This window comes from Myxine glutinosa, chromosome 1 (assembly GCF_964187855.1).
Source record: "Myxine glutinosa chromosome 1, kmMyxGlut1.1, whole genome shotgun sequence".
Lineage (NCBI taxonomy): Eukaryota > Metazoa > Chordata > Myxini > Myxiniformes > Myxinidae > Myxine > Myxine glutinosa.
The window spans coordinates 367,581,596-367,593,742 of NC_136261.1; positions in this window are offsets into that span (position 1 = coordinate 367,581,596).

Here is a 12,147-nt window from a genome sequence, read left to right on the forward strand (position 1 = left end):
GAGGGTTCTTGCTTTTATATAAGCCGTTACGACTTCCGTTCGCTAGCAGTTGCTGGAGATTTCTGTACAATAAACTACCTTTTGTACCCAACGAAATGGCCTCTTCTTATCGTCTTCGGCAACCGCTAAAATATAATATATGATACACATATCTCAAAAAAAATTATGAAAATTCCAACATTCACACAACAGTTCCTAGATCATGTTATCCTGCCATGGGACACTGCCGACGTTGTTGTAGTAGTGCTTGAGGTAAACGCGCACAGCCATGGCGAGCTAAAGACTGCGAGCTGCGAGCTAAACACTGGTGGTACCACCAATCGTAAGGTCGTGCAACCAGTCGGGACAGGTCATGACTGGTTGCACTACCGATCGTGAGGTCGTACGACAGGTGGCACCACCAATCGTCAGGTGGCAGGACCAGTAGCATGACCAATCGTGCGACTACTTGACCCACGATCATGCACGACTGGTGGTACGACCATGTAAGACCTGTCTGCGACCTCTTACGATTTGGAATCGCAGGTCAGAAGTTTTGAACATGACCATCGACCTTGCTGCGACTGATTTTGCTCTGGCGATCACCCACGACCTCTGCGACCAGTCACGCGCTCTTTCTACGATTTGCCCGCGATTCCAACATTTTTCGGTCGCAGCTAGGTCGTAACCTGGTCGCAGGCCCGGTGTGACTGGGGCCTTAGTTACAGCCGTTACCTCTAAGGACGAAAGATAGTATTCTTCTGAAACGTCAGGATTTTAAACAAAGAATTTTATTCTTTATGGCTCAGTGTGCCTTTACTTTCCATTTATATATACTATTCAGATACTGAATACTAAAAATAGGAAACCGTTTGTGAGAGACGAGATACATGCATTCTCTACAGGAGGGGCAGGAAGGGTCATGTCATTACCTCCTTGTGGGGTATATAGATTACTGTAGATCTTCACCCAGTTCTGTAAGTAAAATTTGCGTAAGCATTTAAACCCAGTAGTGTCCATTTGTGTTGTTCCATAACCCAGTTCCGTAAGCATTTAAAGTTTCCGAGGGATGTTTCAGTAAGCTTGTGGAGTGGGAGGTGATGTCACTGCCATTGAAGTCACAATGTCAAATCCCCTCCCACACCAGCAGTCCATGAGTGACATGCTTCAAGCATCGACAAGCAAGGATTGAATGTCCTGCAAGGATTTTTGCAAGGACATTGAGTGTCCTGTCCTGCAAGGAAGTGTCCTTCCGATATTGACATGATATTGTGTAGTGTCCTGTAAGGATTGAGGGTCCAGGATGTGCCCGCGGCAGTGAAATTGTCAAAGTTCAAAGGACCTCGCAGAGCCCCGGGTGAGCTCAATGACAGAGTGACTTGACGACTTCTCAACTTACGCGAGCCATTACAAATTAGAGGGTAGGGCCAAGGCACAGGCTGTCATTGACCATCTTGCTGGAGCAGCCAAGGAAGAGGTGTTATGCAGGGATGCCAGTGTCAGGGGAGGACTATGGAAGGCTGGTAGAAGTGTTGAAGTCGCTCTTCGGCCCTGTGGAGTCCGTTCCCTCCCTTAGCGTTGCATTTCACAACTGTGTTCAATTGGAAGCTGAGTCCCTTGCTGATTTCAGTCGCGGGCTGATGAGGTTATATGCTCGTATAGAAAGTGCAGCATAGTCATTGGTGGAGAAGGACGCATTAAGCCACTTGAAAGATGGCATGCTCAAGGAATGGTTTGTAAGAGGAGTGAGGGAGCAGTGGGTGCAGCGGGAGCTCTGACGTATAGAGACGTCAATGGGCGGGAGGATTTTCCTGGAGATGCAACAGGAGGTTCTACTGTTCTTCAGAGACCAAGAGCCAAAGAGGAAAAGTCCCATCTGAGGTTTTGACGGATGGACCTGAAGTAATGCAGGTTTTGGCCCAGCCAGAAAGTGAGATGAAGGAGATCAAAGATGAGCTCTCCTCCTTCATTAAGGAGTTCTCCAAGCTCTGTGATCATGTCAAAAATCTGATCGACATTAGTGCAGTGCAGGATTCTCGTAGATATCGTCAATGAGAACCACCTACCTGCTACCACTGTGGTTAGAAGGGCCACATAAAGAAGGACTGCAAACTGGAGGTAATTTGCCATCACTGCAAGGAGCTGGGACACGTCTGCAAAGATTGTCCATAGAGAAGGTACCAAGAGGTACCTCTCCTGCAGGAGTTCCCCAGTCAATTGCTGCCAACACTCCCCATGCAGAGGTGTGCTTGGTAGATGCTCCAACAACGTTGTCTCGTCAGGAAGGAAAGCAACTACTGACTAGGCTCATCGCCAAGAGTCCTACTTCAACGGTGAAGATAGGTGGGGTAGAGCTGGGCTGCATCCTGGAAACTGGAGTGGAGACGTCGATAATACAATAATCGGTGTACCATAGTAAACTGAAGGGGAAGCTTGGTCATTTGAGCGAAGCCCCTAGAGTGTTCTTGAATGTGATAGGTGCGGGAGGGATAACGATTCCCATCGAAGGTTATGTGGAAGTGCCTATTAAAGTGAAGGGCCAGGATCTCAGAGGAAGCTTCTTAGTAGCTGCTGACAATGTGTGGAACAATCAACTGTCTGAATATCCAGTTTTCCTGGAGTGCAACATCCTTCTTGAGTTGCAAAGTCAAACCAGCAATGATGAGCTCAAATTGGTCCATGGTCACTTGCGAGGTGAAGTCCGATTTCCTTCCAAGGTTTGTGGAGTGAAAACTATTCCTGTTAGTACTGAAGGAGAGGAAGTTCTACCATTCACAGTGAGGACAACAATTATGGTTAGCCATTCTAAAATTGCCACTCTTTCGTATTACTTAGTACTTAGTAAAGATTGTGAAATGAAACCTGCAATGTTCAGTATTTCTTCAACAGATGCGGTGAATACCTTCGCTCACACCAATCAGTGATCGTTTTGACATAATTGTCGATGAAAGTTGCCTTTACTACCAGGAGAATGATGTCTTAACTTCATAAATCGAGTTTGTGCATCAGAAATATTGTTTTGCCTTGAGGACAATGAATGAAATAGATGTAGAACAATGTAATGTACGCTTCACCCATTCAGACAGGATAGATTGAATCCAACATTAAACTTTGGATTTGACGGTGTGGAAGTGCTCACAACTTCTGTCTTTGGAACAGCTGACCTCACAACTTCCAAACTTTACAAAAGTCTTTGGCAGACCTGAATTTATCCACGTCCATATAGCCTTCATCTGCAGCTTGCAGTACAGTACTTCTCACCCATCTGAATACCACCACTGCCTCACACCTCACTCAGCTTGATGCCATGAAAACGAAGGCCTTTGGAATCTCCCACGATGAAGTGGAATCTCTCGGCCTATCACTTTCACATCGCAGGCAGTTAATTTGTCTTCAACCGCCTCCTTTCTGGTCTCACGCTCTGCCGTTTCGTTGCTCTGTTCCCCCCAGGTTTCTGCAGGGCGCAATCCGTCTGCCAGTATTAACCCACTTCTGGTGAAACTCCCACAGTCCAGAATCACTCCTCACTTCCATGGATTCATTCATTTGTTCCTCTTTTATGGCCGAAGGAACCAACCTTTTCCCCAGCCAGAGATCATTCCCATCCACAGCAAGGATATTTTTTTTCTATCTCCATGAACCATCCCTGAGTCCACTCAACAAGTTTCCAGTTTTTCCTTTTTGAAAGTTTGAGGCTGTAACCTCCCCAAGCCATCAATCATCCCAACATCCCTTATTTCTCCAAGACTGTTTCAATTTTGTCCCTCAACTCTGCTGTGGGTGTCTCCTCCCTCCACAGCCACCCCTCTTTCTACTGTTACGTCCTGATCCATTCTGTGTTTTAGCTCCTCCCTGAGCCTCAACACTGCACAAAACTATAGTTCATAGAACATGATACCCCATGCAATATTAAAATATATACTTCAATTTTAACAACAAAATGATTTTAAAGATCGTTTAAAATGTGAAGTTTAGCACAACTGAAGCAGTCTTATATGTCAACCTTATACACTGCAAGAAGACGACCTTGAGTCGCAGTTTAGGAGATGGAGGCTGTATTGATTACCAGAGAATGCAGCTGCATGGCAACCTCTTCTTCAACCCAATATTGTTCCTCTCACATGCCATGCCCTCTCGTGCTGTATATTGATATAGAGACAACACACACACAATTTGAGTTCTTTAGTGTTCATATATATATAATTCAATTTAAATGAAGGTTTAAAGAGATTTGAAGGTGGACAAATAAAATAATTCTCTAGGTGCCTGTTATTTGTGTTGTGGCGGACACAATGCCAGCGGGTCAGAATTCCGCGCACCAGTGGGTGACGCGAGCGACTGGACGTGGAAGCAAGGCTCGAGCCACGCCCGGAGCAAAGGAGTCATGAGGGTAAGGGTTGAACTGGAATACATGCCCCGCCTTTCGGCCGACCGGCCACACCCGAGGGCAAGGCGTGGCCTCGGGACATATACGCGGGCTCGAAAGTCGAGCCCACCCAGTGCTTACGTGCAAGCATGGAATAAAGTGTTTGGTTTTGTTCAACGTGTGGTGGCTTACCTTCTTGGCAAACGAGTTGTGTGTGCATAGCACCACACTGGTGACCCCGACTGGTTCAGCCATAGCTGACCCCTGAACGCGCCATGGCTACCAACGCTGTCGCCGTCAAACTCCCGGAGTTCTGGGAAGCACAGGCCGACGTTTGGTTTGTGCAGGCCGAGGCCCAATTCCAGCTCCGGGGCATCACAGCGGACGACACCATGTACTTTCACGTGGTCGCCGCCCTCGGGCCCGGCACTGCCGCCCACGTCGTGTCCTTCCTTCGGCACCCGCCGGGCGCCCACAGGTACGCGTCGCTCAAACGACTTCTCCTCACCACGTTCGGACTCACGGAGGCCGACCGCGCCGACCGCCTACTTGACCTTCCTGCCCTCGGCGACACATGACCATCCATTCGGATGGACTGTATGTTGTCCCTTCTTGGAGACAACCGCCTGGATTTCCTTTTCCGAGCACTTTTCCTCCGCCAGCTACCTGCGCAGGTGCGGCTCGCGCTGGCCGGTTCGGCCATAACGGAACCCCGCACCCTGGCCAGAGAGGCGGACAAATTTTTCGCGGCCTGCGACACGCGGCCGACGTATAGCGCTGCCATAATGGATCCCGGTGCGGAGGCTTCAGCGCCCTCTGATCCCCTCGTGGCCGCTGCTACACCGCCGTCACGACCGACGTGGCAGCCACCACCGGGGCAAACCTGGTGCTATTATCATGCCAGGTTCGGCCGCAAGGCCAGAGCGTGCCGCCCGCCGTGCTCTTTTGACAGGTCGGGAAATGGGCGGGCCGGCGCTCACTTGCGGCCATGAGCGTCGGCCATTCCGGCAGCCTCCTTTTCATCACAGACACCTCGTCTGGTCGTCGATTTCTGTGCGACACTGGAACGCAGGTAAGCATCCTCCCTGCCTCCGCGTCCGACAAGCAAGCCGCGGGCCGGGGCCCCGCCTTGCTCGCCGCCAACGGAACTCCCATCCGCACATTCGGGAAGCGTTGTCTCTCGCTGCGGTTTGGGGGACAGTGCTTCCAATGGTCTTTCGTCACCGCCAGCGTGCCAATGGCCCTGCTCGGTGCGGATTTCCTTTGTGCGTATGGGCTGTTGGTGGACGTTAAGCACAGACGCCTCGTCCAGGCCGAAACCTTCACCTCGCTCGCTTCCTCGCTGAGCGGCTCACCGAGCGGATTACCAAGCGGCTTGCTGAGCGGTTCCGTCCCGGCGAGGTTGGTCTGTACGCTTCCGGCAGCAGACGAGTTTACCCGCCTCCTCGCCAGTTTCCCGGCACTCACGCGGCCCACCTTTTCAGCGGTGGCCGTCAAACACAGGGTGGAACACCATATTCCCACCGTCGGACCACTGGTCTACGCCCGAGCGCGCCGCCTCGACCCAACGAAGCTCGCCGTTGCGAAAGCGGCATTCGCCACGCTGGAGCAGCTGGGCATCGTCCGGTGCTCCAACAGTGCATGGGCCTCACCTCTGCACATTGTGCGCAAGCCCGGTGGCGGATGGCGGCCGTGCGGTGACTACCGCCGGCTCAACGACGCCACCACCCCCGACCGCTACCCGGTCCCGCATATTCAGGACCTTTCCGCCCGGTTGGCGAAAACGACCATTTTTTCCAAGGTGGACCTCATCCGGGGCTACCACCAGGTCCCCGTAAAACCGGAAGACGTACCGGAGACAGCCGTTATAACACCTTTCGGCCTCTTCGAGTTCTTGTGGATGCCTTTTGGGTTGAAAAATGCAGCCCAGGCGTTCCAGCGGCTCATGGACAGCGTCTTGCGCGACTTGTCCTTCGTCTACGTCGACCTGGACGACATCCTAGTCGTGAGCGCGTCCCGGGAGGAGCACCTGCTCCATCTCCGCACGCTCTTTGAACGCCTGGGCCAGCATGGCCTGATAAATCAACCCCGCGAAGTGCCGGTTCGGCGTCACCGCCATCGACTTCCTGGGGCACCGCATCACCAGGCACGGGGCCATCACTTTACCGGCCAAGGTGGAGGAGGTCAGGAGTTTCCCACGCCCCCGCACGATCAAGGGGCTCCAGGAATTCCTGGGCATGGTGAATTTTTATCTCCGCTTCGTGCCCTGCGTCGCCCAGCTCCTGCGCCCCCTGCACGAGGCCCTCCAGGGGAACCCGGGCAAAGGTGATATCGCCTGGATGGAGCAGATGGATGCGGCGTTTGCGGGCGCGATGCTGGCCTTGGCCAACGCCACCATGCTGGCGCACCCGGCGCCCGATGCACCAATCGCCCTCACCACAGACACGTCGGACTACGCGGTGGGCGCGGTGCACGAACAGTGGGTGAATGGTGCATGGCAGACGCTGGCGTTTTTTAGCCGGCAGCTCCGCCTGCACGAACGCCGGTACAGCACCTTTGACCGCGAGCTTCTCGGGCTCCACCTGGCGGTCCGACACTTCCGCCATCTTCTCGAGGGCCGCCCGTTCACGGCCTTCGTCGATCACAAGCCCCTTGTTTTCGTGATGGCCAAGGTCGCTGAGTCGTGTTCGGCCCAGCAGCAGCATCACCTCTCTGCCGTGTCCGAATACACGACGGACATCCGACACGTCGCGGGTAAGGACAACCCAGTGGCGGATTGCCTTTCCCGTTCCGTCGCACATGCGGTCCACCTCGGGATCGACTATGCCCGGATGGCGGCGGACCAGACCACCGACCCCGACGTCCAGGCCTTTCGGACTACCATCACGGGCCTCCGCGTCACCGAGGTACCGTTCGACGTCGTGGGCACTGCCCTCTTGTGCGACGTCTCCCTCGGCCGGCCTCGCCCCATCGTGCCCGCTGGCTGGCAGCGCCCGGTTTTTGACGCCATCCACGGCCTGTCCCACCCGGGCACGAATGCCTCCCAGAAGCTTGTCGCGGCAAAGTTCGTCTGGCATGGCCTCCGGAAGAACGTCCGCGACTGGGCCAGAACGTGCCACGCGTGCCAGCGCGTGAAGGTCCACCGCCACACCCAGGCCCCGTTGGCCCCGTTTACGGTGCACGAACGTCGGTTCGACCATGTACACGTCGACTTGGTGGGACCTCTGCCCCCCTCGCGGGGTTTCACCCACCTCCTCACCATGGTGGACCGTACCACTCGGTGGCCGGGGGCCGTGCCATTGGCGGCGACGGCTGCGGCTGACGTCGCGCAAGCTTTCATCGCCACTTGGGTTGCCCGGTTCGGCGCCCCTTTGGACATCTCGTCCGACCGCGGCCCCCAGTTCACCTCGGAGCTCTGGGGAGCGGTGGCGCAAGGGCTCGGCGTCAAGCTGCACTGCACCATGGCCTACCCAGCCCAGGCCAACGGCCTGTGCGAGCGCTTCCATCGCTCGATGAAGGCCGCGCTCCGGGCCAGCCTCCGCGACGGCAGCTGGGCCGACAGGCTCCCCTGGGTCCTGCTGGGCCTCAGGACGGCGCCCAAGGACGACCTGCGCGCGTCCTCGGCGGAGCTGGTCTTCGGACAACCGCTGCGGGTACCGGGCAAATTCATCCCCGACTCCACGGCACCTTGGTCCGCGACGCAACAGCGCTCCACCCTTCAGGAGACTGCCAGGAGGTTCGCCCCGGTGCCGACGGCACATCACGGTTGCCCATCCTCACACATCGCCCCGGAGCTTCGCACGGCGGAGTACGTTTTTGTCCGGCACGACGCCCACCGGGCACCGCTGCGGCCACCGTACGACGGGCCCTTCCGCGTGCTGGAGACCGGGGCCGAGCACTTCACCGTGGACATCGGCGGTACTCCAGATCGCATCTCCGTAGACCGCCTCAAGCCGGCCCACCTCGACCTGGACCACCCCCCGCAAGCAGCTCTGCCTCCGCGTCGAGGCCGCCCCCCGGTGGGCAGACCGCCGGCACCCCCCATCCCCGCCATTCCCCAGCCCTGCACGCATTGCCAGAGGGTGTTTCGGCCGGGTCATCCGGCCTCCCCGCAAGCTCACCCTTCAGGTGCGCGGGAATTCTGGGGGGGAGGGGGGGGGGCGCGTGTGGCGGACACAATGCCAGCGGGTCAGAATTCCGCGCACCAGTGGGTGACGCGAGCGACCGGACGGGGAAGCAAGGCTCGAGCCACACCCGGAGCAAAGGAGTCATGAGGCCAAGGGTTGAACTGGAATACATGCCCTGCCTTTCGGCCGACCGGCCACGCCCGAGGGCAAGGCGTGGCCTCGGGACATATACGTGGGCTCGAAAGTCGAGCCCGCCCAGTGCTTACGTGCAAGCATGGAATAAAGTGTTTGGTTTTGTTCAACGCGTGGTGGCTTACCTTCTTGGCAAACGAGTTGTGTGTGCATAGCACCACAGTGTCCTTTATAATGTCCTTAAAATCAGTACGTTTCCTGGTTGGAATCATTTTCAATTTTGATTGACTGCGAAGCAGGCAGAGTAAAACAAGACCGGAAGTCGAACAGCGGCGTAGCTTGTAAGTCGAACAGCTTGTAAAATATTATAAACCACAAACACATATGATTAGCTTTTTAAACAGTCGCTAATGCTGTTTATAACATTAAACAATGAAATTTGGAGGACTCCCGACATCCCTGAGGTCGGTCTCACTTACAGAACTGAGCGAAGATCTACTGTAATCTATATACCTCACAAGGGTTGGGTAAATAACATGCTCTCTGCGTATGTGTGGTCGGGACAAATTCACAGGCAATATACGGTGAAACAGCAGACTTGTCTTTATATTCATGTTCCAATTCATGTTCAAAATATATAATTCGATTAAAATAAGTTGTTCCTCGAACATAAACGGACACACATTTACACACCCACAGACACACACACACACACCCACACAACTTCACAACTTAGTCCATGGATCGCAATCCTTCACCGAAGTCGGGGTGGATACTTTGAGTCCTGGGAGGACTCGGTCCCACCTTCTAAAACCCAAATGATGGAGATAAAAACCAACGACACACACACACATTCACACTCACAATCACACATACGTTTCACAGGATTCACACTCACACGTCTCACATTCACACGCACACATACAAACACACACACACACTCACGTCTCGTACACACACTCACGTCTCGTACACACACACACACACACACACACACACACACACACACACACACACACACACACACACACACACACACAACATTCAAACAGACACACACACACACACACACACACACACCACACACACACACATACAAACACACACACCTCACACTCAAACACTCACACGTCTCACATTCACACACACACAAACACACATCTCACACACACTCAGACGTCTCACATACATACATACACACACACACACACACACACACACAGACACACACTCACGTCTCACACACATACATATACACACATACACACACATCTCACACTCCAACACACACACGTCTCACATTTCACACACACACACACACACACACACACACACACACACACACACACACATACACACACACACACACACACACACACACACACACACGTCTCACATTTCACACTCACGTCTCACACAATCACAATCACACACACGTCACATACATACATACATACAAACACACACTCATGTCTCACAATCACACACACACATATACAGACTTGGCATTTAATATGGAATTTTTTTTTCTTTCTTGACTTGGGTTTACTTACTGAACTCAGTATATCAATCTGGTGAGTTTCTTTTACCCTTCGGTGATGTCTTTGTTGAAAGAACCATGTCACTGATTGTCTTTCGCAGCAAGAAGTCAATAACAGGATTATATCACAGGTGGCGTGACAAAATGTAAGGACAGGTACATTTGACGATTGGCTTCACAATCGGGTATATAAGGGTTGTTGCGTTCTGTATTAGTGGAAAACAACTGCTGCACTTCTACAAACGTTATTGCCGCTTCCTCTGGAGATGGTCCGTCAATTTGACAATGCTGTTTGTCATGGAGTGGTGGCTTTACGAAATTCTGGCATGAAACTGCATGCTAATGCTCAACAGCATGCTAACAGTTGGCATCACTCAAGGTCAGGTGTCAAAGATCCTGAAACGAAATGCTCAGAAGGGTGTCCCTACTCCAATACCGAGGACAGGACGTCCATGCAGAACCACAAGGAGAGATGATCGCCAGCATCACCGGTTAGTCTGCAATGGCCGTACCAAGTCAGCTAATCGGCTTAGGGCTGAGTGGCAGCAACTGACAAATGTGCCTGTATCCAGAAGGCTAGTTAACCAACGACTGGTTCAAGCAGGCTGTCGTGCCAGGTGTCCCCTGAGAAAGCCACGCCTGACCAGACAACACAGCCAGCGTCGATTGCAGTGGGCCAGAGAGCACCGTCAATGGCAGCCAGGACACTGGAATCACGTGACCTTCGGTGACGAGTCTAGATTTCTGGTCTATCGTCAAGATGGCCGCGTCCGAGTGTGCAGACAAGTGCATGAAGCCCACAACGAAGATTGCATAGTGCCAAGAGTCCAAGCTGGAGGTGGTGGGGTGACCGTTTTGGCTGCTTTTCATGCAGGGGGCAAAACTGACATGGTTGTTCTGAATGGAAACCTGAACCAGTTCAAGTACAGGGTCATTCTGGAAGAAACATTGCTTCCATTTGCTCGTGCAGCCTTTCGAGGAAACTTTGTCTCCAAGATGACAATGCACGGCCTCATCGTGCTCGCATGATCCAACACTTTCTTGCTGACCGTGGTGTAGAGCATATGGAGTGGCCTGCCATGTCCCCGGATATGAATTCCATAGAGAACTTGTGGGCAGAATTAACGCGTCAAATCGACAACTTGGACCAGCAGCCCAACTCTGTGCGTGAATTGCAGCAGACTATTGTCACTGCATGGCAAGCGATTCCTGTCCAAACCTTGGCAAATCTCTTGAACAGCATGCCTCGACGTGTACGTGCTCTCCTGAATGCTCGTGGGGGTTACACGAAGTACTGGACTGTAATTTTACTGTCCGTAATCCCAGTCATAATTTAACTTTTGTTTTTGTTAAAAAAAAATTTGGCTCATGTGCAAAATAAAGAGATACTTCTGGAAAATGTACAGAAGTTTAACACAGTACTGTCCATGAATTGATTTCGATATCAGTTTACATCACTTTCAAGGATCGATTTATTTGCTTCGAAATGTCAAATGTGGTTTTGTTTCTTTTAAAGGTCACATTAACAAAATCTAGAATAATTTCAACACAATTCCAATGAACTTTTGGTTCTAAGTCATCTTGAAAAGTAAGTTCACCCCCACAAAAAAATATTCCATATTAAATGCCAAGTCTGTATATATATATATATATATATATATATATATATATATATATATATATATATATATATATATATATATATATATATATATATATATATACTCAACCCTCGGCTATCGCGCCTAATTGGTGCCGCTATCGGTGCGCGTTAGCCGGATTCGCGATAGCCGAACTGAAGAACGTATGGTAATAATTCTAATTGGTGCCAGGACCCCCAAGTTGACCACATATTTAACCTATTTTTGCCACTTTTTTACCAAGTGTTTCTACCATATAAAGAAACATTAACATATAAAGAAACATGAAAACAAGAATCACAATATGTAAATAAAAATAAAATGGTAAAAAAGTACTTTTTTACCATTTTATTTACCTTTTTG